At 35.6% G+C, this 24,915-nt stretch overlaps 1 protein-coding gene across 12 annotated transcripts in view; it reads right to left on the reverse strand.

Annotated features, from left to right (window-relative positions):
• Positions 1-24,915, reverse strand: part of ANKIB1 (ankyrin repeat and IBR domain containing 1) — a 235,388-nt gene that overhangs the window by 104,898 nt on the left and 105,575 nt on the right. Inside the window, exon 2 of one of the 12 annotated variants that reach the window (XM_077856992.1) lies at positions 22,012-22,090. The exons of 10 other annotated variants lie outside the window; for them this stretch is intronic. The gene's annotated coding sequence lies outside the window, so the exon portion shown is untranslated. Of the gene's footprint in view, positions 1-22,011; positions 22,106-24,915 lie in introns of all 12 variants that reach the window. One more of the 12 variants, XM_077856991.1, reaches the window with a different exon arrangement.

The raw sequence follows: 24,915 nt of genomic DNA on the forward strand, positions 1-24,915 counted from the left end.
CCTAGAAGTTAGCATAGGAGAAAACCTAGATGAACTCAGGTATAGTGGTGATTTTTTATTTTTAAAAATTTTTTTAAGATTTTACTTATTTATATGAGAGAGAGAAAGAGAGCAGGGGGAGGGGCAGAAGAAGAGGGAAAGGGACAGGGAGAAGCAGACACCCTGCTGAGCAGACAGCTGGATGCTGGGCTAGATCCCAGGATGTTGAGATAATGACCTGAGCCAAAGTCATTATCTCAAGTCATCGACTTACCCAGGTGCCCCATAGTGATGATTTCTTAGATATGATCCCAAAGGTACAATCTATGAAAGAAATAATGAATAAGCTGGACTTCATTAAAATTAAAACCTTCTCTGTGAAAGACAAAGTCAAGAAAATGAGAAGACAAGCCACAGACTAGGAGAAAATAGTTGCAAAAGATATATCTGATAAAGGACTACTATCCAAAGCATGTAAATAACTCTTAAATATCCGCAAAAAAAATTCTGCTTTAAAGAAATGGGCTAATGATCTTAAGAGCCACCTCACCAAAAAAGATATATAGATGGTAAATAAGCACATTAGAAGATAATGTACATGATATGTCATGAAAAAATGCAAATTAAAGTAACCCTGATGTACCACTATGTACCTATTAGAATGGCCAAAATCTGGAATACTGACAGTATCTAATGCTGGCAAGTATATGGAACAACATAAATATCATTCATTGCTGGGAAGAATGCAAAATAGTACATTCTGCAAGACAGTTCGGTGGTTTCTTACAAAACTACACAAATGCTTACCACGTGATCTAGTAATCACAATCCTTAGTACCCACACAAAAACCTGTACACAGATGTTTATAGCAGCTTTACTCATAATTACCAAAACCTAGGAGCAAACAAGATGCCCTTCAACAGATGAATGGATAAACTGTAGTACTCCAGACAATGGAATATTATTCAGCACTAAAAAGAAATGAGCATTAAGCCACAAAAACACACAGAGGAACCTTAAGTGCACATTACTAAGTGAAAGAACCAATCTGAAAAGGCTACAAACTGTACAATTTCAATTATATATTACTCTGGAAAATGCAAAACCTAAAGAGATAAAGATAAATGGTTGCCAAGGGTTGAGGCAAGACAGGGATGAATAGGTGGACCATAGAGAATTTTTAAGGCACTGAAAATACTCTGTATATTATAATGATGGATATATATATCATTATACATTTGTCCAAATCCATAAAATGCACAACACCAAGAGTTAAACCCTAAGGTAACTATGGACATTATTACATTTTAATGTAGATTCATCAAATGTAACAAATATACCACTTTGGTAAGTAACGTTGATAATGGGGAGTCTTGTAAGTTGGTAAGGGAGCTATATGGGAAATCTCTGTACCTTCCTTTCAATTTTGCTGTGAACCTAAAAAACTCTAAGAAATTAAATTAAATCTTAAAAAAATACCCAAAAACGCAACTTGAATCCTAATTTTTGTGTTAATCTCTCCGCATTTGTTTCCCTGACCATATGATGGGCATGAGTTATTGTATAAGTACTTAGCACAATGTCTAAAATAGAAGGCATTTAAGAAAAAGAAATATATGCTCCTTGTGCCTGCTTTTTTTTTTTTTTTACCAGAAAATTTTTCTGCCTTTTGGTTAATAACTTTAGGACAGTTGAAAGAGCTCAAAATCTGACCACTAGACAAATGATGAATGACTGTTCCAACCCAAGTTGTGCAATTCGTGTCTGATCATTACGTCCTTCTAATTCACTTTAAGCAGTCTTAGAAACTAGTTACTTAAACTAAACTGAATACATATGTGCATTAAAATAAGGCAAACAAAATTATCCAAAAAAAAAATATGCCAGGGATACATCAAAATTTAAAACAGGACAAATTTGTGTTAGACCTTTTACATCCACTAAGTTAAGGAATCTGAGTAACATTACATGAGATTTCTGTAATATATAGGGAACTCCTAGAACTATCAGTCCAAACCCATGTTTGCTGTTAGCATGTTTGTGTGATATGGTTTATACTCAAGAGGTATTTTACTTCACTTGAAAATGTTTGAATAAAATTAATTTTAAAGAAAAATGGACATACTTATGCAGAAAGAACAACCAACATGCTTTATATTCAATATTGTTAAAAAGGTTGGTCCTCATTTGTCAAGATACTCTAATTTAAATTCAGTGTGTTCTGCCTACTAGAACTTCCAGACTAAGGAGAAGTAAATTGTTTTATGCAAACTAATATTCTCTCATATTTTCCTATTAAAAGATTAAATTCATGAAGGTCATGATAATTCTTACAATTAACACTGTCACTAATTTAAGAAAGTTCTAAGAAAACCTAAAAAGATCTGAAATAATAACACTGAAAAATACTCGAGTATGGTACCTAAAATCTATGACTTTAAACAGTATATACTAAATATACATCACTACTAAGGAAATTATACTATCAACTAAAGGAGTTTTCTAACTTCTCTTTTTAAAAAGGTATTTATTTATTTATTTATTTATTTATTTATTTATTTGAGAAAGAAAGCACATGCATAAGTGTGGCAGAAAGGGACACAAGGAGAGAGAGAGAGAGAGAGGAGTCTTAAGCACACTTTGTGCTGAGCTCAGAGTCGGATATGGGACTGGATCTCACCATCCTGAGATTTCAACTTGAGCTGAAACCAAGAGTTGGATGCTTTACTTTTGAAACTGAGTGTATGCGAATGTTAAAAATTTAATCAAATTTCCATTTTAGGAGTTTTAAATTATGATAATTTTTTAAAGTAGATTCCATGCCCATGGAGCCCAACACAGAGCTTAATTAAACACATGACCCTGAGATCAAGACCTGAGCTGAAATCAAGAGTTGGATACTTAACTGACAGCCACCCAAGTGCCTCAAATTATGGTAAAATTTCAGATAAACATCCAATTTCTGTATACTGGAAGGTTATTATCATTATACCTACTAAACAGGACAATACTAAGAGAAGTAGAAGGAACAAAAGAAGGGACAGAGCCAATTTCCTGCTAATGTATAGTCTTTTTATTCACAATAAGGTATTTGAAGATCATCCTCAGGGAGAAGGAATGAGTACTGATTAACCTCTAATGTCACAATACTACTTTAATAGTCTAGTGAGAAAGAAACACAGGGAGTAGAAATGCTTGGTTCTTTACTTGATAACTGAGGTAAATAAAAACATCCATTGTTTTTCTATTCCCAAAACATCGCTCAATAACAAAAAGCTAAACAATCCAATTAAAAAACACGGCAGAGGAACTAAATAGACATTACTCTAAAGAGGACATCAAAATGGTCAATAAACACATTAAGGATGTTCAAACATCACTAATCATCAGGGACATACAAATTAAAACCACAATGAGATATCACCCCAAACCTGTTAGAATGGCTATCAAGAAGACAAAAGACAACAGATGCTGATGAGGATGTGGTGAAAGGCAACCCTTATACATAGCCAGTGGGAATAGTAAATAGTAAATAGTAAATTAAATAGTAAATAATCACAGCATTATTCACAAAAGCCAAGATACGGAAGCAAACCAAATGCCTATCAATGGATAAATGGATAAAAAAGATGTGTTACATATACATAATGGAATATTACTCAGCCACGAGAAAAGATATCCTCCCATACGCAACAACATGGATGGATCTTCAGTACATTATGCTAAGAGAGATAAGTCAGACAGAAAAAAAACAAGTACTGTAGGATACCATTTATATGTGGAATCAAAAAATCTTTTAAAAAGGGTGTATAATAGTAGTTACAGGACTAAGGGATAAGAATTATGGTGCTTAAGGGTACAAACCTATAATAAGGAACCGATAAGCCACAGAGATCTATGACATGATATAATGAATATAAACAATGATACTATAATTATGTAATATAATAAATATCACTATATTGGTAATCATATTACAATATATAAATGTATCAAAGTAACATGTTGCTGGGGTGCCTGGGTGACTCAGTTGATTAAGTGTCTGACTCTTGATTTCAGCTCGGGTCACAATCTCAGAATTGTAGGAATGACCCCACTTCAGGCTCCATGCTCAATGTGGAGTCCGCTTGTCCCTCTCCCTCTGCTCCTTCCTCTCCTCTCCTCTCTTTCAAATAAATGAATAAAATCTTAAAAAAGAAAAAAAAAAAGATGCTGTACACTTTAAACAGTGTTAACATGTCAAATTGATTCATAAATAAATAAATAAATGCCATGAGAAGAGGGAGAAAAAGAAATGTACCAAATTGAGGTGATTATTTGTTAAATATGATAGTCACATTTTTTTTCCTTGACATAATCTTAGTAATATACTTCATACAAAATAAAAATTACAAATACTAAACTTCAAAAGATAAAACAAAAACAAATTATTAGCAGCAAGCAATTGGAAAAAAAGAATTTTAAAATCTGTTTACATTTAGGGATGCCTGGGTGGTTCAGTTGTTGAGCATCTGCCTTTGGCTCAGGTCGTGATACTGGGTTCTGGGGATCAAGCCCCGCATCGGGCCCCCTGCAAGGAGCCTGCTTCTCCCTCTACGTCTCTGCCTCTCTCTCTCTGTGTCTCTCATGAATAAATAAATAAAATCTTTTTAAAAAAATTCTATTTACATTTAATGTCAAAAATATACTTAAGAATAAATGTAATACAGGATCCCTGGGTGGCTCAGCGGTTTAGCGGCTGCCTTTGGTCCAGGGCGTGACCCTGGAGTCCCGGGATCGAGTCCCACGTCCGGCTCCCGGCATGGAGCCTGCTTCTCCCTCCTCCTGTGTCTCTGCCTCTCTCTCTCTCTCTCTCATAAATAAATCTTAAAAAAAAAGAATAAATGTAATACAGGATGTGAAAGACTTCTGTGCTGAAATAAGTATTGTTGGGATTAAAGACCTAAAAATATGGAGAGAGAAACCATGTTCATAGACTGGAAGACTAAATATAGAAGTGTGAAATCCCAGAATATCATAAGCAATCTTGAAAAAGGAAACAAATTAGAAAATTTTATCACCTGACTTCAAGACCTACTTAAGATGGTGTGGTACTGGCATAAGGTTCAACAAATAGATCAATGTAAAAGAATAAAGTGCTCTGAAATAAATTTACACTTAAAAAGCACTATGATTTTCAACAAGGGTGCCAAGACAATGCGATGTGAAAACGTTAAGTCCTTTCATTGAATGATGCTGGAATAATGGACAACCATATGGAAAAAACTGAACCTTGACCTTTACTTCAGAACATATACAAAAATTGGGGCACCTGGGTGGTTCAGTGGTTGAGCATCTGCCTTTGGCTCAGGTCATGATCCCAGGGTCCTGGGATCAAGTCCTGCATCAGGTTCCCCACAGAGAGCCTGCTTCTCCCCCTGTCTATGTCTCTGCCTTTCTCTCCATGTCTCTCATAAATAAATACATAAAATGTTAAAAAAAAAAAAAAAAGAACATACAGAAAACCTAAATCAAGACTGGATTCTAGTCTTCTAAGTGTAAAAGCTAAACTCACAAGTTTACTATCTGGAATGTATAAAGAACTTTTACATACTGGTAAGAACAAAATGCAAAAGGATATACTGATAATTGTATTATTGTCCTTAATTATTCATTGCCCTCTCTCTGTAAAGATTATACTTCCCTGCCCATTTACAACACCTTTGGCTATTTATCTTGCTTTGAAATGTATGTAGAAATGAAGCATGACATTTCCGAACCAAAGTTTTAAGAGCCATTTTGTGGTTCGACCATTGCTCTTTTACTCATTGTCACAAGACCCAGGCAGGAAACTTCTTCAGCTTGGGTCCCAGAATATCTGAAGCAGATATGCAGCTGACAGGTTTAAGTGAATGAAAAAAGAAATGTTTCTTGTTATAACTCCCTTAAACTTTGTAGTCATTTGTTGCTATGGAATAATTAAGCTAATTATTATAGGAACTAACAGGCAATTGACAGAGGAGTGAACCCCAAAAACCTAAAATGTGGCTTTAAACAGATAAGGGCTTATTTTTATCAATGTAATTATAAATCCAGAAGGAGATAACTCAGAATTCTTATATAAGTTACACAATGTCTTCAATGTCCTGAGTGCTTCCTCCTATTTTTAGACTCTGTCATTCTTAGCATGCTGTTTTCACCCATGTGGTCATAAAATGGCTGCCACAGCCCTAGACTGCAAGCTTGGTGTCTTATATTAGCCACCATTGGATCACATAGCTACTTCTAATTGCATGGAGAGCTAGGAATAGAGTATTGACCTTTTAATTTTTCCACAGTTGACAGAAGAAGAAAAAAAAGATTAAAAAATAAAGGTTGGTCAGCATACATACAATGCCTGTTACAGATGCCATTTCTGGTTATTAGATTAGTAGAAGAGTCTGGAAACACAAGTTGGAATGCTTAAACATTGCTGGTGGGAAGCGTAATTTGGAAAATGATTTTATAATTTTATAATATTTATTCATGTTGAAGAGAAGTATATTGTAGGCCAAGGAATTCTATATATATATATATATATATATATATATATATATATATATAGTCATCTGTATATGACTATAATTTTCTATATTTAAATGAGGTACAAGCGGGCCAACTTATTTAATATAAAGCTAAAATATCAGAACATATGTATTATGAGTAGTTTTGTGAAACTTTTATTTCAAATAAATACATAAATACACATACAAATTTGTGTTGCCTGCATGCCTGTGTTTGTGTATACTTAAATCATAATACATAAAATTATTTACTGTGGGTTGTGTTACAAAAAATGAACATATTGTCCTGGGATAACCCCTGAAAAGTACATAAAGAGACTTGTACATTGATGCTTATTTTGGCATTATTTATAATACCAAGGCTTGGCAACAAGCAGGGTGCACTGTAGCATGAAACTGGCTGGGCTATTTCACTGTGGACCCCAAATGCAGAATGTTTAGGTCTATTCTTTCAGGCTAAATGGAAGAAGGAAGCTGGGGCAAGTCTTACCATTTAGTACGTATAATTCTACCTAATGCCATTTCCAGAATGGTGCATCTCCCTGGGCTGTCTGTCCCTGTGCTTCTGGCAAACCCTGTGTAGTTGATGTATCTCCTGTCTTCTTCCAGGACAAAAATGGAGCAATAGCTCAGCTGCACAGAATGGACAAAGGATCTGGCTGGTTTGTACTCCTCATAAGATTTTTAAATCTTTGTTGTTTTCAGCCATATTCCTTCTTCATTCAGAGCTACCTGTGCCTCCAACTCCTGTGCTTTTCTGGTGTGCTATAACATAAATCAGCTTGCTCCTTTTTTCTTTCACAATTGTAGAATTACATTTGACCTTTGCTTCATCAGTTTAGTTTTGCTAAATCAGTTATCTTTTGTGTGACTGCTCCTCAGCTTTCAAACATTTTTGAAGTCTTTCATCTGCTACTGTCTCCTCTATTATTCTTTTTTACTTTAATATAAAATTTACTGTTTTAACTATTTGTAAATGTACTGTTCAGTGGCATTAAGTACATTCACATTGCTGTTTAACCAACATCAACATCCATCTCCAGAATTTTTCCATTTTCTCAAGATGAAAGTCTGCACCCATTAAACTCTCCTCAGTTCCCGTCATCCTATTTTCTGTTTTTATAAAGTTGTGCAATTTTTTTTAATTCATTTTTCCAAAATGGAGATCTATGTGCTTAATTCAGTTTTAGGCCATATTCTTTGATCATCTCTGTCTCTTAATTTCTATTCTCCCTTTCTGGAACTCCTATTATTTGGATAATGAATTTTTTTTTAAAGATTTTATTTATTCATGAGAGACAGAGAAAGAGAGAGAGGCAGAAACACAGGCAGAGAGAGAAACAGGCTCCATGCAGGAAGCCCGATGTGGGACTCGATTCCAGAGCTCCAGGATCATGCCCTGAGCTAAAAGCAGATGCTCAACTGCTGAGTCACCCAGGAGTCCCAGATAAGGGATTTCTTAGCTATATCCTCTAAATTTCTAATCTTTCTCTCCTTCTTTACCTCTGCCTTTCTGTTCTACTTTCAGGGAGATTTCCCTAACTTTATCTTCCAGCGATTCTATGGAATTAAAGTTATCATGTTTCAATTCCATAGTTCTTTCTTGTCACTTGGTTTTTCCTTTTCCTATAGCAATCTATTAGTATTCTATTTTTGGATCATGGATGTAACATTTCATCTCTATGAAGACTATTAGTCTTTTAAAAAACTTTTATAGACTCGATAGAATTAGAGATGTCAATTCTCCACAAACCGACCTACAGAGTTAATGCAATTACAATAAAAATCCTAGCAGGAATTTTTATGGATTTAAACAAGCTAATCCTAAAATTTATATGGAAAAGCAAGGGAACTAGAATAATTAAAAACAGTTCTTAAAAGAATAAAGCTGTTGGAAAAAATACTAATTTAAGACTTACTCTAACACTATAATAATTAAGACAGTGTGCAATTGGCAAAGAAATAAAAACAAAGATTCACAGAACAGAAAACAAGAGTCCAGAGATACACTCATACAATTATGGTCAGTTCATTTTTGACAAGGGTGCAGAAGGAATTCAACAAAGGAAAGAGAGGTTTTAAGTAGTGGGGTTCAACTAGATATCCACATGCAAAAAAAAAAAAAAAGGCAAAAAAAGCAAGCAAGAAAACGAACCATAATTTAAGATGCAAGGACAACTTACACAAAATCAACTAAAAATGGTTCATAGATCTAAAAACTATAAAGCTTTGAGGAGAAAACCTTCATGAGCTGAAATTAAGTAGACTTCTTAATAGGATACCAAAATCATAACCTGTAAATGAAAAAAAGTAATAATTTAAGCAAAAGACAGTTCCTTTTTTTTTTCTTTTTTCTTTTTGCAAAAGACAGTTCTTAAGAGACTGAATGAAAAGACAATCTACTGAGTGGGAGAAAGTATTCACAAATCACCTATTCAACAAATGAAATGCCACAAAGTGGATGAAACCTAAAGGCATTATACTGAGTTCAAGGAGCCAGACTCAAAGGGTTACATAGTAAGAGTATCCATATCTTCTAAATCCAAAATTAAGACACTCAAGTAGAAAAATATAGAGCCTAAATGTAATACTTGAAACCATACTTGTCCTGGATTTTCTGGAAGGTGTTTAATGTACCCATAAGCAACAGTACAACTCTGAACATCAGAGTAAGCAAACTATCTATCCATTCATCCATCCATCTTGCTGACTATAAAAGTTACCAGTTAGACTCAATTCACCATGTTTAGGTATTTCAGCAGCCTTTTAGACTAATTTCTAAACAAAGTATGAGACTTGAGAAAGGTTTTCAGAGTATGCTTTTCCCCCTTTCTAATGATTTCCTCCATTTGCAAGGAGCCCAATTGGTAAAATATTCCTGACCCTCATCTACCTCAGGGACTTTAGAAAATCTGATCTGGAGAGAAAAAAAAAAACTGGATATGCTTACTGTTTTGACCTCTCAACTGGTTCAGAACTCTGGCAAGGAACAGAAATCCTTCCAAACTCAACAAGGTACCAAGCTGCTGCTGTTTTGTTTTGTTTGTTTGTTTTTAAATAGACTCCACGCCTAGTGTAGAGCTAATGTGTGACTCAAACTTAGAACTCTGAGATCAAAACCTGAGCTGAGCTGAGAAGTCAGATACTTAACCAACTGAGCCACCCAGCACCCCACCCCAAGTTTCTTAAAACATCTTTTAAGGAAGGTGAAAATCATTGATTCTCATGAAAATCAAACTTGCAAAAATGACTGCAAAACTGCACTATATATACATTAAAACTATAAAAACAAAATGCTAATCAATGGATTAATTTTGCTCTTCTTTGAAGAAATGCAATTTACAGGTGTACTGTTATAGAGTTAAATTTCAGATAATGCTGTTAATGGACATATTTAATAACAGCTTGAATAATACATGTGCAGAAGTAGACTGAAAATAAAAGCCAGAAGTAACTATAAGAAGATCTCCTGGAAGAAAACTTGTCCCATGGTTTATGTACCTTGTATCATTTAAGCTGTACAACAATTCCACCTACGTTTTACAATAAAGAAACACAAGCTTTGAGAGTTAAATTATTTTGGAAAGGCCTTCTGGTATATTTAGAAAATTCTGCAAACTTCAGTTTGAACCCTGGCAGTAACATTTGCTAGCTTATAAGCTACTCAAAAGTTTTGAGACTTTTTCCTAATATGTAAAAGTAGATAAATAAGCCTCTATTGCTGGACTTTTATAAAATAGGACAAAAATACATAAAATATATTCAATATTTGCTTAATAGTAGGTACTCAATGTAATGCCATCATCGTTATTACTAATTCGCCTAGAATCACACAGCTGTATAACTAGTTCTCAGAACTTTTTTCCTTCTTTTAAAAATATTTAATAAGCTTATACAGAGAATATAAAACTGGAAAGAAAAGTACAGAAAATAGAAAAGTATAAAGAATAAGATAGGGCAGCCCGGGTGGCTCAGTGGTTTAGCGCCTGCCTTCGGCCCAGAGCGTGATCCTGGAGTCCCAGGATGGGAGTCCCACGTCAGGCTCCCTGCATAGAGCCTGTTTCTCCTGCTTGTGTGTGTGTCTCTCTCTCTGTGTGTCTATCATGAATAAATAAATAAAATCTTAAAAAAAAAAAAGAATAAGACAAAAGGATCACTATAGGGACACCTGGGTGGCTCAGTGGTTGAGTGTCTGCCTTCGGCCCAGGGCGTGATCCTGGAGACCTGGGATCGAGTTCCTGCGTGGAGCCTGCTTCTCCCTTTCCCTCTCCTGCCTGTGTCTCTGCCTCTCTCTCTCTGTGTCTGTCATGAATAAATGTTTTTTTTAATAAATAAAATCTTAAAAAAAAAAAAGATCACTATAATCCTCCAACCATGTAATAATCACTATTAACAAACTGGCAAGTTTATATATATATATATATAGAGAGAGAGAGCCTTCTTTTAAGCGAAGAACTGTTCCATAGCGTATAATAAAGTTGGATTTTTTTGTGTATTTAGGTTTTATCATGAGCATTTTTCATTTGATTAAATCTCTTGAACACATAATTTGAATAATATCAAAATCTGATGGAATAATTTATTCTGTTCTCTATTGCTTTACATTAAAATGGTTCTAATGTATCCACTAAACTTATGTGTATCTTCAAACCTATGTTTCCCCCTCCTCCTCCCCCCTCAAAGCTCGTCTTAAGCTATGTAGCAGTATCGGTGTTCTCAGCAAAGCCCCTACAACTACATCTTGATATTCAAGTATTGGTTTGCAGCTGAAAGAAAGAATTCATTTATACTTTATATATTTTTAGTTACTGGTAGTGAATCTTAGCATTAAGATCCTACTACATTCTATTGCCATAGCAATGAAATATAATTAAGGTTAAGGACTTCCTCATGTTATTCCCTGTTTTCCAAGTCATAACCACCCCCAGTCTGAGACTGGAAATTCTCCAATATCAGAAAACAAGAAACCGAGTCCTATGTATTTGACTTAATGCTTTTAAACTGACTTTATATTCCACATATCTTAACGAAATAATGAAGGAGCGGGGCACTTGAGTAGCTCGGTGGTCGAGTGTCTGCCTTTGGCTCAGGTTGTGATCCCAGGGTCCTGGGATTGAGTCTCACATCAGGCTCCCTGCAGGAAGCCTGCTTCTCCCTCTGTCTCTGTTTCACCTCTCTGTGTGTCTCTAATGAATAAATGAATAAGATCTTAAAAAAAAAAAAAAAAAAAGAATGAAGGACAGAATATAACAATCTTTGGCACCTAAAGGAATTTAACACCTAAAAAAGATATGAGGAGTTGAGATTTGAGCCATTTAAGCTTTCCTGCATCCTGAAGAAAATGGCAATTGGATGAACATAAGTGCTGTAGTGACTCTTTCAGACTGAAAAGTTGATACATGATTCAAAACATGACCTGACAATAAGGCACAATACCTGAAATGAAAAATCAAAGTGTATGACTTCCATAAAGCAAGTACCTAAAATTCAAGTTTTGTTGAGCCAAGAAAAAATGTGTAAGAGAGCAAGATGTGTCTGTGGGACCTACCTGATCCCATAAAAGGAGTTATTAAGCACTGGCAACACAAAAAAACACTAAAACCTACAAAACTCTCAGAAATCAAAAACAGGACCAAGTATTTCCAATCCAGGTTAACAAGAGGAAACAGGTATTGACTTTTCTTAAAGAATATGTAAGAGGCTATGGCATAAAGTTATCAATCGTGATACAGAGTCCTGTAAAAGCAACATACATACCAAAATAGCACTATGACTGTTAGGAAATACCACATGCAAAGACAATGAATAATGCATATACTTTACAAAGGATTAAAGAATGTTTAATTATTTCCCAGGATAATACATGAACTAGGAACTACAATTTATGCAAATTGTATGTTGCAATAAAATCAGTCAAACAGTAATTTCAAATTGAATGAGAGGCATAGAATGTATCATTTTGAGAAAAGGGACCAGCAGAATAATAAGTGTTGGAAGTCAATGATTAGTAGCCTATGCTAGAAGCACATGATTACTGGGTGCATTTTTCAAAGGAAAGGCATATTCCTCTAGGCAGATAAAATCATAAATTCATGTCACAGATATTTGCTGAGCATGTACCATTTGCCAGGCATGTGGGGAAATACAGCAAAAACAAAATAAACTAAAATCTCTATTCCCATGGAGTTTACAATATATTCAGGTAAGGTGTTATAATAACAAAACCAAGAAGTGGATGGAGTTTTGGGATGATCAGGGAATATGACATTTGAGTAAAACATGGCAAATAGTGAGCTGTGGGATATTTAGGGAAAAGAATATTCCAGGCAGGATAAATAGCCAATGAAAGAAGCATGCCCTATGCATTCAAGGAACAAAAAGGAGGCCAGTGTTACTATAGTATATAGTGAAGAAGAAAAGAGTAGGTATGAAATCAAGATTAAGTAATTGGGGCAGATGCACTGTTCAGGGTCTTAATATGTCATCATAAATCACTAGGCTTTTATTCTGGTAAAGAAAATAAAAAAGCCACTAGAGGGTTTTTGGGAGAGAAATGAAAGACCTGACTTATATTTAACAGGATCACCCTGGCTGGCTGGCTGGCTGGCTGGCTGGCTAAGAAGAAAAATATGAGTGGCAGCAGGGAGACATTTAGGAAGTGGCTGCAGTTGTCCAAGTAAAAGTTGATGGAAGCTTGGATCTGGGCAGAGGCAGTGGTGGTAGTGAAGACCTGATCAGATTTTGGATGTACTCTGAAGATAAGGATGGAGTTTGCTGACAGAATGAAAGTGGGAGTGAGGGAGAAGAAAAAAGAATGACTCCACAGTTCTTGGCCTGTGCACCTGAAGGATGGAATTACCATTACTGAGAGGGGATGACTGCAGGAGGTAAAAGTACAAGTGGGAAGGTGGGGGATCTGTAATATGTAAAACTGAACATGTTACATTTGACAGGCCAAGGAGATGTCAGGTAGGCAGAAGGATACATAGGTATGAAGCTGGGAAGAAAGGTATGGGCTACAGATACAGTTTGGAAGTTAACACTGTATAGACTGTATGCAATATTAAGATATAAACCCATTGATGTTTTCTATACATATTTTCCCAATTTTAAAACATTGAGATTTTTCTTCAGCCAATTTAATGGAGGCCACTGATTGATTTATTATTTAGTATATACAATGTTTAAAAGGATACAAAAAACATAGAAGCTAGAAATCCAATTAGAGAGAAAGAAGTATACTTAAATGACTTCAAGGAGTAAAGGGTGTGAATAAAGAAGGTGGTGAAAGGAATCAGAGACTTTTAAGCTATATGAGTTTTATTTCTTTTAAAGATTTTATTTACTTATTTGAGAGAAAGAAAGCATGTGCATGAGCAGGTGGAGGGGCAGAAGGGGAGAGACAAGCCGACTTCCCGCTGAACCCCAAGCCTGATGGGGGACTATATCCTAGGACCCTGAGATTATGACCTGAGCTGAAGTCAGACACTTGATGGACTGAACCACCCAGACGCTCCTTGGTTATATGACTTTTAAGTTACATTTGGCACACTGGCATCATGGTACATACTCTATTTAAAACTGGTCCCTGACACGTAGTTGATGTTACCTAGGTTTAAGGGCACAAAATTCCAAATGAAGAGAGGTCTTTTATAAGAGAAATTCTTTGGTAAGTAGATCTAAAGTCTGTTTTTTCCAACTCCAATCTATTATAATGCACCTATTAATCTTGTGTCCATGCAACTGTGTTTTTACCTTTTAAAAAAAGGTTTGGAATGATAGTTAATTTCCTTCATTTTATTTCCCCCATCAGAGTTCCTCATCTAAAGAATTCTGGACACAGAAAACTTATTTGAGGAAGAATTTTTAAAATTTTCTCAGTGCTCTATACAATTAATACTGTTTTAGAAGCCTAAGGGAGATATAAATTAATTTCACACAAAAAATACAGGCAACATCAGCAGCACTTGGAAAATTATTAGAAATAAAAACTCTGGGCAGCCCAGATGGTTCAGTGGTTTAGCGCCGCCTTCAGCCCAGAGCCTGATCCTGGAGATCCGGGATGGAGTCCCACGTCGGACTCTCCCTGCATGGGGCCTGCTTCTCCCTCTGCCTGTGTCTGTCTCTCTCTCTGTGCGTCTCTCATGAAGAAATGAATAATAAAAAAAAAAAAAGACGAGAAATAAAAACTCTCAGGTTCCACCCCAAATTTACTGAATCAGAAACTTGAGGTGTGGGCCAGCAATCAGCACATTAACAAGCCCTCCTAGTGATTCTGATACATGCTAAACTTTGAGAACCTCTAGCTTAGAACATTAAGGTTTCATTTTCTCAAGGAATATCCGTTGAAAAGGCTACTAAACTATAATCCTTGAGTATAAGAACCCTATTATTTTGCACTTTTGACCACCTTATGTATCATTATGTGGCATTTAATCCACATTCAAAGGTTGTGTATTCACAACCCTTAAAAAAGTCAGAAGTAACACCTCCTTCAAAGTTTCTGAAGAATGTTTTTCTTCATTCCATGACACCAAGTTCTCAGTGCGACCTCTCTTTCTTTTCTTATTCTCCCTATGCTATAGAAAAGGTTTTTTTTTTTTTTTTTCCCAATCAGAATATCGTATCCTTTTACAGTAATTCTGTAGATGTCATGTCAAGTCACATTTCAGAGCAAGAAAAAACCCTCAGATTACAAATGATCCTTCAACAACATGGGGGTTGGGGTGCTGGACCCTACACAGTCAAAAACCCACTTATAACTTTTGACTCCCTAAAAACATAACTAATAGCCTACTGTTGAGTGGAAGCCTTACTGAGAACATAAACAGTTGATTAACACATATTTTACGTTTTATGTACTATACACTATATTCTTACAATAAAGTAAGCTAGAGAAAAGAGAATGTTATTAAGAAAATCCTAAGGAAATCCATTTACAGCACGATACTGTATTTATTTTTAAAAAATCTGCATATAAATGGATCTGCACAGTTCAGATCCACGTTGTTCAAGGGTCAGCTATATTTATCCAAGTGTATCAATTTCCAAGCAAGAAAATTGAGGCCTATAGACATCACATGACAAGCATATCCTAACAGAGGTAGACAGACACCAAAGGATAACATTATCTCCAGCCATCTCTACCTGGCTTGAGTCAAAATATCTCATTCAACAGATTAAAATAAAGTAAGGCATTAGAGCGATTGAAAGAGATAGGGATCCTTGGGTGGCGCAGCGGTTGAGCGCCTGCCTTTGGCCCAGGGCGCGATCCTGGAGACCCGGGATCGAATCCCACGTCGGGCTCCCAGTGCACGGAGCCTGCTTCTCCCTCTACCTGTGTCTCTGCCTCTCTCTCTCTCTCTCTGTGTGACTATCATAAATAAATAAAAATTAAAAAACAAAACAAAACAAAAAACCAAAGAAAAAAAGAAAGAGATATAGGATAATCTTTACTTTTCCAACTGCTCTCTGGAAATAAAAATAAATACATCATCAAAAACCATCATTGCTTTATGTATTTACTGGCAATAGTGATGCTCTTTTCTCATTCCATGCTGTATATACTAACTGGAAAAAAGGACCCTTAACATTAGTAAGAACGCTGTCCAGCTATCTAGTGACATGGCATGCCATGCCAGCCTTGTCCTCCACTGCCCTATTAGTTCAATACTAAATTTCCCAGAAACAAATCTCCAGACTGTTTTAGTAACTATATAGTTTAGATAATGTGGCAATTTTTCTGACCAACATTTATCTTCCTGGTTATACTCCATTCAACAGAGACTGCCTGGATAAAAAGCCAGTGTAGTTCCTTTGATACTTTGTGTCTTAAGCTGAAAATCATTTTAATTGTACTATAATCTTATTTCACAAGGGTTTTGAGGTAACTTACAGGCAACATACAATTAAATAAGTTAAGGGGAAATCAGTGCTGTGGAGGGTAGCAGAGCCTGCCACATGGAAAAATAAGAGCTTTGAAACCATGAAGATCTGCTGGGTTCAAGTTTTAATTCTAGTCCTTACTTGCCCTCATTTTATAGGACAGAAACCATAATATTAGGGGGATCCCTGGGTGGCTCAGCGGTTTGGCGCCTGCCTCTGGCCCAGGGCGCGATCCTGGAGTCCTGGGATCGAGTCCCTCATCGGGCTCCCGGCATGGAGCCTGTTTCTCTCTCCTCCTGTGTCTCTGCCTCTCTCTCTCTCTCTCTCTCTCTCTCTCATGAATAAATAAATAAATAAATCTTTAAAAAAAAAAGAAACCATAATATTAGTATACTGCCTCATATTGTTGATATATTTTAAGTTTTTAATTATCTTAAAATATAAACTCCTTGAAAGTAGGAATTATGTTTTCTCTATATCTGTATTAATCATACTCACATAGGTGTTTAATAAATATTTACTTAACTAATATGGAATAGATTTTATTATTTTTTTAAGGTAAGTTCTATGCCCAACATGGGATTCAAACTCACCACTCAAGATCAAGAGTTACATGCTCCACCCACTGAGCCAGCTAGGCGGTCCTAATATGGAATAGATTTTAATGTATCAGATAAACTTCCTACCTAATAGGTACCCTTGCTTCCAGGCTCAACTACAACTACCTTACCTTTATCAAAAGACAAATTTGATCTTGTTCAATTCCATTTAAAAACCTTCCCAAGGCTTCCAGCCCTAAGGAATTAAAGAAAAGTCCCTGCCCAAACCAGAAATTATTTCATCCCAGCCTATTTCTTATAACTCAGACCTACTTCTGAATTACTAAAGCTCATGGAATACTCTTCCCATACCCCTAATAAGCTCCTCCTTAATAGGCTAACTCCTGCAAGTCATTCAACTCTCAGCTCAAGAGCCATTTTCTCCATCAAGTTCCCTGATCATAGCTCCTCAACCCTCAACTAACATAGTTAGATGTCCTGCTTCCTGAGTTAATACACTCAATTTACCATGTAATATCATAATGAAATGTTTAATCTGCTCCTCCAATTATCTGGTAAACTTTCTGTAAACAAGGTTCACATCATATAGAGTTTTATATCCACTGTTTACCATAGTTATTAGCACATAAAACACCCTTAACATTACTTATTGAACATAAGGATAAAGTCCGGTTTTTAAAATCATTAGTTTCCAATTTGAGAATATAATCATGTTTATTTTCCTGTGTACCTACCTGCAAATAACTCCAAAAAAACCCTCAAAGCAGTCCTAATAGGTTAAAAGAAAGATTCTGGGGCCTTATTCTACACATACATTTATTATAACACAGAAAGCAAAATCAGTATTATTATTTTCAAAGAACAGAGAAAATATTTCAAGGGAACTTGCTATTTTGGGGGATCTGCTTTGTCTTGGTCTCATAATCTCCCAGAGGTTACAGTCATCAAACTGGATTTGATCCTCAATTAACACAAGCAGAGCAATGAATGATGAAAGAAGAAACAGAAGGAAGTTGCTTCTCAGCCTGAATGCCATCTGGGACCAAAAGTTGACAAGCACCTGCTACAGATCACTGAAAGAAAGACAAATGAGCCTGAATTCTAGATAGCATTGTGGAAGCATCATAACAGCTCTTAATGGTCTATCTCTAATTTCTCATTACTTAAGGAAAATGATACTAATTTGTTTATGCTATTTTTTTTTTTTTTTGATTTCTGGGGCAACTAAACATGATTCCTGATTGACAGCAAAGACAATACAAAGAAGAAAACTTAGGAAAATGTTTATATTACTTGAGACAGGAGAGAGATATTCTCAAGACAGGAACAAGTAGAAGCCACAGAGAAAAAGAGACACAAATGACTATATGATATACCCCCCACCAAAAAAAAGATGACAAATGATGCCATAAACTAAGACAAAAAAAAAAGACTGACAAAACACATTTGCAAACATAAAAGATTACATTGATAACATATCAAAGAAAACTAAAACATTGATAAGGTAAAAAATCCAAAGGAAAAAATGAGTAAAGATATGAATGAGCAATTCACAGAACTGAAAAACCAAAAGGACCAACTAATATATCAAAAGATGTCCAGCTTCACAAAGTTAATGAAATGTAGAATTAAGCACCACAAGAAACTTTTTACTTATTTTATTGCCCCAAAAAAATCAGTGATAGTTTGTGGGGGAAATACCCTCAAACACTAATGATGGCAGGAAAAATTTTATCAGCATTTCTGAAAATATAATCTGGCATTATTTATTAAAATTAAAATGGCAAGTACTATATCCAAGATATTCATTGCAATATTGTTCATAATAGACTAGAGACAACCTAGCTGTCCAAAAGGAACACAAACATGGTTTCAGCTGTCTATTGCTACACCCCAAACTTAATGCCTCAAAACAATTACATTATTTCTCACAATTATGTCGGCTGGCTGGGCAGGGTTTTTGTTTTTGTTTTTGTTTTTGTTTTTTTCCTAGTTTCACCTCTGGTTCTTCTGTGGGTACACTCAGCTAAAGAGTGAGCTGGACCAGCAGATCCAAGAGTGTCTATTTTCATGTCTGTTGGGAGATGCTGTCCACTGGGGAGTCCTGGTTCATTTCCAAGAGCCCTGCCATCCTACTATAGCCTAGACCAGCTTCCTTACATGACAATTGCAGGAAATCATCCCTTGAAGGTCCTTTAAGGACAAAGCTCCAGATCTCATATATCACTTCCACCATATTCATCAGTCAAAACAAATCACAGGGTCAACCAAGACTCAAAAGATGGAGACATATATTCTGCCTCTAGAGAAGCAACAAAGCCACATTGCAAAGGGGAATGAATACCAGGATGGAAGGGATTTATGACTGTTAATCATTCACAGGTAGGTAGGGGTATGTGTGTGTGTGTGTGTCTGGATGTACACATACACAACGAAATACTATATAGTCATTAAAAAACAAAGTGTAGAACATTTAATATAGGATGCTATCATTTTTATGTGGGGAAATTATGTATACATTTCATCATATATTTGTGTGCTTATAAATCCTGGAAATATGCTTAAAAATTAACTAATGAAATACTGGGCTATGCGAAGTAGTCTGCATGCTGGCTGAGGATAAAGGGCACTGAGAGCATGTTAGGAAGGCCAGAAGAGCTGTGAGCCAACTAGCCGGAGGCAAGGATAATGGGTGTTGTGTGGAGATGCACTGGTGCAGACAGTTGTCGGCCCACTCAGGGGTTATAGATCCACAAAAAGGCACAGGTCAGTAGGCCCAGCAGTCAATCGCTAGGATGGTAGAAGATGGTCTACATGGCAGGGAGAATGGTAACACACTGAGTAATTAAGTCAAACAACTGGGCAAATGATAATTACACTGAGGCTAATGTGAAGCCAAGTTTTCTACTACCAGAGAAGGCATTTATAAGTGTGGAAAGGAAGAAGGCTAGAAAGAACCCTGGAGTATTACACTGAAATTGAATGTAGAGGGACAAACTTATGCTTTAATAATATACACACCCAGGTACAGAAATAATTATGAACATACATGTGTTTATTATATATGTGTGTGTATACAAACCATACTCATAGTCATACATTTCCTAGTTCCTATAAGTAATGACACCCCAGTAGCAATGAGCACACTAAACCCCTAAATCTTTGTTTTTAAATACCATCTTTTACAAAAACAAACAACAATAACAAAGACCAAGCAGGATTCCTTGGAGAAATGGCTGATTCCAGGGCTAGACCAGGCAAAGTACAGAATGAACAAGGAACAGCATGTTCTGCCAGAAACGCACAATGAATGAGATGGGAGCATGATAAATAGGCATAGGAGCCAGCTTGAAGGGGCTCCCACAGGCTAAATCAGGAACAATTTAAACAGCAAAATGAGTAATAATAGTAACAAATGACAACAAATTAAATAAAATAGAAATCTATGAGTTCTTACTGATTTAATAAACAAATAATTAAATGAGGGAGAAAGGAAAGTTCCACTTTATGATAAAATCCCAACTAACACAAGGAGAAGGAATGAGAAAGTAATATCATTTGGCAATTATCAAAGAAGTGGTTAAGGGGAGCGTCTTCACTGATACCCACATTAAGGCTAGTGACTAGAAACGTTTGACAAGAAACAAGATCCTGGCCTAATTTTGGAATATCTCTCCACAAATACTCATCAAATACAAAAGGATTACCAATATGATCAAGGTTTTAATCCCCAGCAGTGGCAAGGCTGACATCATATGCCTCTGGATGCAAAGTACTAAGAAGGGCACAGATCTATTTCTGTGGTATTCCTGCCAGGAATGCATGAACTGATTGGAGTCATGAGGAAATATTACACGAAGCTAGGTTCAGGGTCATCCTACAGAATGAAGGGCCTTGTACTTTCTAAAACTGTCAAGGACATGAAAGATAGGGAAAAATGATGCTGAAGAAGTCTGAAGAAACATGATGACTAAATACAAAATGTATTCCTGCATAGAATCTTGGGTCATAAAAGAAAGAAAGGCTGCTCCGATTGTCGATGAAATATGAACAGGTTCTTTGGACTAGACAGTAGTGTTGTATGAATGCTTATTTTCTGATTTAGAGGGTTATATGTCAGTTATATTAGAGAGTGCCTTGCTTTTGAAAAACAGACACTAGTGTTTACAGGTAATGATACACTGTGTCTGCTGCTTGCTCCAAAAGGTTCAGAAAAAGACTGTAATAATGGGTATGTATGCATGTATTTTTATGCACATATACACACATATATGTAATGTATGTTTGGAAACAGAGAGAAAGCAGGCTATACACGAAATGCAGTAAAATATTAACAATGGTGAAATCTGAGGGAAGTGGGTTAAGAGTTCTTTGCCCTGTTCTGGCATCTTTCCGTAAGTCAGAGAAAGTCATATTTTCTTTCTTTTTTTTTTTTTTTAATTTTTATTTATTTATGATAGTCCCAGAGAGAGAGAGAGAGGCAGAGACATAGGCAGAGGGAGAAGCAGGCTCCATGCACCGGGAGCCTGATGTGGGATTCGATCCCGGGTCTCCAGGATCGCACCCTGGGCCAAAGGCAGGCGCCACACCGCTGCGCCACCCAGGGATCCCCGAAAGTCATATTTTCTGTAAATCATCTTTTCTGCCTGAGGCCAGGAAATAGAATAAAAACCCTGGCTTAATATGTTTATTTATATCCTTTCCTTTACAATACTCTGAGGGGATAGATTAAGAAGGAGGACAATGTTTTTATGCTTATTTGGAGAAATAGTTTTAAATGAATTTCATTTTTAACTTCATGGATTTTCAATAGGCATATTACAGTTCAATGAGGAAAGGAATCTTGACTTACTCATTTTTATGGTCCTAGCACCTAACACATTTGTAATTTAGTCATTGTTATGTACCTTACCAGGAATTCCCAATATTGTTCCAATCAAAAACAGTGACCTGAGTTTAAGAATTCTGCTACATGGGAAGGAAAAGACTGTCTATGTCAAGTTATAATATGTCTGACTAAGGGCAGGAAAACATCAAGGATTACCTTTCTTAGGAACTTGAAGGAGGAATAATTATCTGTTCCAAAAACACAAGAGTGTATAACCAGTAGCAGATGCCTTGACCTAAAGAATGGCAAACTGTTGAGGGTTTATGGTAAAAACAAAACAAACAACAAAAGTAGAAAAAAATGTTTAGAATACAAATGAAGTTCTTGGAGAAAAGACAAGACAGAAGATCATTTTTTTTAAAATGTGAGGCTCTGAAAAATGATTAGATTGAACTATATTAAATTGCTGATAAAGTACATATCCTAATAGATAAAAACAAGATCATTTTAAAATCTGAAGGAATACATTTTCACTGCAGAAACCAAAACTCTCCAAGACATTAGACAGTTATCAAAATTAAACTCAAAAGATTACATATAGCTCCAACATCATATCTTTCCTGGAGAATACACACATTTTTAAGTACATTTTATAAGCTGCTGGTCCTACTGTTGAACTAGAAGAAAAAAAAGTTCTAGGTGCCTGGAGATCTATATTACAATTAATCATAAGGAACTTCAGAATTGTCTTTTCTAAAGTATCAGTAACTACTGAATATTACATTGATAGTATATAATTTGTCTGCTTTAGAAAATAAACAATATTAATACCTTATGAAATGAGAATTTATTCAAAGCATTAGTAGAGGATTAAAAATTGTTATAACATATTACAACTTCTTTTTCTTACAGAGGAATCTTAAGGTTGAATCTTTTCTCATATATTATGAGTAAAACAACATTCAATATTACTATAGATAATAATCTGTATGGTTTTTAAGTGGAGATAAAATACTTTTTTAGAACCAGTGTAAGAACTGAATGAAATTATATATATAAAGCATTTAGCATGGTAGTATAAGTTAAGCACTCAATAAATGGCATTTAGTGTATTTATTCTTATAGAAGGATATGAAACAACCCCAAAGTACAGCAAAGTGACTTCAAAACCTATTAGAGATGTCTGTAAAAGCAGATGGATAGAATCACAGTCAAATATCTAGACTGGCAAATTCAATGAGGAAAGGAATCCTAATGTATTTATACTTGTAGTCCCAGAATCAAACATAGTGCCTGGCACCTACAGCAGGCATTCAATAAAGATTTACAGAAATGAAGTGAGTATGAAAGTAAGTTACCTGCAAAAGAAAAAAAAGATAGTCTGAGATTGTCTGAAAAATAAACTTAAGAGTCCAAAAATTGTTATTCCCTAAGCAAATCACTTTGAGAAAGGAAATAAGATATATAAGTATTTTTTAAAACAATTCATAGGGACCCCTGGGTGTCTCAGCGGTTGAGTGTTTGTCTAGGGCCCAGGGCATGATCCTCGAGTCCCAGGATTGAGTCCCGCATCGGGCTCCCTGCAATGAAGCCTGCTTCTCTCTCTGCCTGTGTTTCTGTCTCCGTGTCTCTCATGAATAATTAAATAAAAGTTTAAAAAAATAAAATAAAATAAAAAATAAAACAATTCATAGAAACTCCTCTCAGACTGGTTTTTAAAATAATGATTGAGCCACTTTCAAATCTATATTGGCAAATGTGTCACATATAAAGTCTAATATCACAGAAAAGTATTTTTAAATTTCATCTAAATAAATGTTGTGTCCATCCTCAATGAAGGAAAAAGTACCCAGAGCATTGAGGAATCTTTTCTAACTTCCATTCTAGGAGACTAAGATAAGCTTAATTCAAGTTCTTCCAACTATTTATATATGAAAGCTTGAACTTTTACTTACAAGTACATTGTAAAGACACAGGTTTCACTTTCACAAGTTCAACTGCACACTCCAGAAAAGGAAGGAGAAAGAAAGAAAATCAACTCTCAAAAGTGGGCAGTGCAATAGGAGTACAAAAGAGTAACCAAAAAAACTTTTGTCTCAGCAGCCACCTGTTAGAACTCACCGTTATGGCATAATCTGCATGGTTTGGGGACATTTTCATATTGCAAACTCAAAATTCCCAGTGCAGTCAGCAAAGGAAAAAGTGTAACGTGCAATACAGTGCTATCTTCCTCACCCTACTTCCAAAGATAACAGGGATCAATAGACTTAAAAAAAAAAAAAAAAAAAGACTTTTCTAAGTTACACCCCATCACCTCACCCATATTTGGAAACTCATCAATTTTACGAAAAGCAACACCTTTAATAACATACTCAACTCTGAACAGTGCTTGGCTTCGGAAACAAACCAGTAAAGTATACTTCCAGACAGACAGTTGGAGCTACATCTCCTGAACCTACTTAAACTAAAATCTGTGAACAATATAAAGTTACAAAGCAAATAGCCCCAAAACAAGTGTTAAAAGAAGGGTCTGAAAACAACCACAAGAATCATTAAACACATCTACCTTTCTTAACACAATGACTACGTTTCAGGAAAAAAACAAAACAAAACAAAACAATACAAAAAAACCAATGCTACCAGTTTATATTACAGAACAGTTTACAAATGGTTAACAAAGAACCTGCAATACACAGAGTAAAATTATTCTTAAATTATTATTCGCTTCCTATAGAGCCCTGGAAAGTGTCATAAGTAAGAAGATGTGTAACAGCTATTGTTCAGTCACAGAAAGCATTACAATTATTTTTAAATCTAACTTCTGGAAAGTTCTGCAGTGGTAGTTCAAAAAGCAAACTACATTCAAAGAGGAAAAAATGCCGCGCCCGAAATCTGAAAATACACACTGGATATTCAGTTAATTTCTTTTTTAAACTAAGAAGCAGTAAAGTCATAGGCACAAAAGTGTGTAACATCTGCTGGTAGCTGATCCAAATCTGCAAAAAAAAAAAAGATCTCTCTGAAATTAACGACTAAAAATATTATCTTACCAAAAACAATCTGATATGATCTTTAAAAATCACTTTAGTGTTTTTAACCCCTGACAATGCAAAACTTTCC

The sequence above is a fragment of the Canis aureus genome, chromosome 18, assembly GCF_053574225.1.
Source record: "Canis aureus isolate CA01 chromosome 18, VMU_Caureus_v.1.0, whole genome shotgun sequence".
Lineage (NCBI taxonomy): Eukaryota > Metazoa > Chordata > Mammalia > Carnivora > Canidae > Canis > Canis aureus.